The 1,457-nt window shown below is 37.0% G+C and overlaps 2 protein-coding genes across 4 annotated transcripts in view; one reads left to right on the plus strand and one right to left on the minus strand.

Moving 5' to 3' along the window:
* Nucleotides 1-1,457, minus strand: part of LOC106882474 (formin-binding protein 4) — a 365,705-nt gene that overhangs the window by 299,456 nt on the left and 64,792 nt on the right. The window lies entirely within an intron of this gene.
* Nucleotides 1-1,457, plus strand: part of LOC106882475 (uncharacterized) — a 38,155-nt gene that overhangs the window by 14,698 nt on the left and 22,000 nt on the right. The window lies entirely within an intron of this gene.

Here is a 1,457-nt window from a genome sequence, read left to right on the forward strand (position 1 = left end):
TAGTAAAGCTGCAAAGACATCACTCAGAGTTTCATGTTCCTGTTTGTCAGACAGTTAAGGTCTAGAATGGATCCATTTTGGATCACAACTGCCCAATGAACAGAAACATGAAGTTCTGAGTAGCAGTTTTTTGTGATACTTTTGCAGCTTTAATAATAAAGTACACACACAAAGAAAAATTGCATCTTATATATCATCAAATACAATATTCGTAAATCTGTAATACGAGCAGGTATGTATCAACACTTGAGGGGGGGGGGTGCTGAATATTTAATTAGTCATGCTGGGTTTAGATCCACTGAGTTGTTTGATCTAGAAATGGCAGCCAAACCTCACTCAAATTGCACTACCATGTTGAAGAAAGCAATCCTAGATGAACTAGAAAAAAGACCAGGTGGTCATAGCTAGAATGCCTTTTAGTATAGGTCTACTCAGTGAGGAGTGACCTGGGGTTAAATAACATGAAATTAATGAAATAAAATAAAGAGTAAAAGGAACTAGCAAAACTAAAAAAGAATCTATCAGTTATGATTAAGCTAAATTTGGAGTGTTTCCAAAGATATAAGATCTTTTATGCTGTAGATAAAACGTATGGTGTTACTCTCAGCAGCTCTTTGGTTTTGTGTGTACAGACTTCCTGTAAGACTTAAAGTTCAAGTTTTTAAATATCTGTAAGATTGGTTTCGAATTTTGACACAAGGGCAGCAAATCTGAGGCTGGGGGGTAAGCGAATTACATCGACCCCAGTATGCATCTAGTACTTATTTTATTGACCCCAAAAAGATGAAAGGTAGTCGACTTTGGTGGAATTTGAACTCCAAGCATAAAGACAGAGAAAAATGCCAGTAATCATTCTGCCAGCTCACTGCCTTAAATATTGGTACCATTAAGATTTTATTCAAGGTAGCAAAACTGGCAGAGCCGTTGGCATGCAAGGCAAAATGCTTAGTGCCGTTTCATCTGTATTTATGTTTACATTATTTACATTTGACGGATATTTGTCCTCATCTTGTTTGTTGTTAACACATTTCAGCTGATATACCCTCCAGCCTTCATCAGGTGTCTTGGGGAAATTTCAAACCTGGGTTCTCATTCCTAAGGTATTTTTCAATGTTATTATTATTGTTATTCAGGTCACTGTCTGGAATCAAACTTACGGGCATATGGCATAGGGTTAAGGGCGCAGGCTACTAACCCCAAGATTATGAGTTCGATTCCAGGCAGTGACCTGAATAATAATAATAACATCGGAAAATACCTTAGGAATGAGAACCCAGGTTCGAAATTTCCCCAAGACACCTGATGAAGGCTGGAGAGTATATCAAACGAAATGTGTTAACAACAAACAAGATGAGGACAAATATCCGTCAAATGTAAATAATGTACATAATTTCTCATCTCTCAAATATAGAACTGTATTGTCTTCTGCCAAAGTTGACTTTGCTTTTCATCCTTTC

The sequence above is a fragment of the Octopus bimaculoides genome, chromosome 7, assembly GCF_001194135.2.
Source record: "Octopus bimaculoides isolate UCB-OBI-ISO-001 chromosome 7, ASM119413v2, whole genome shotgun sequence".
Lineage (NCBI taxonomy): Eukaryota > Metazoa > Mollusca > Cephalopoda > Octopoda > Octopodidae > Octopus > Octopus bimaculoides.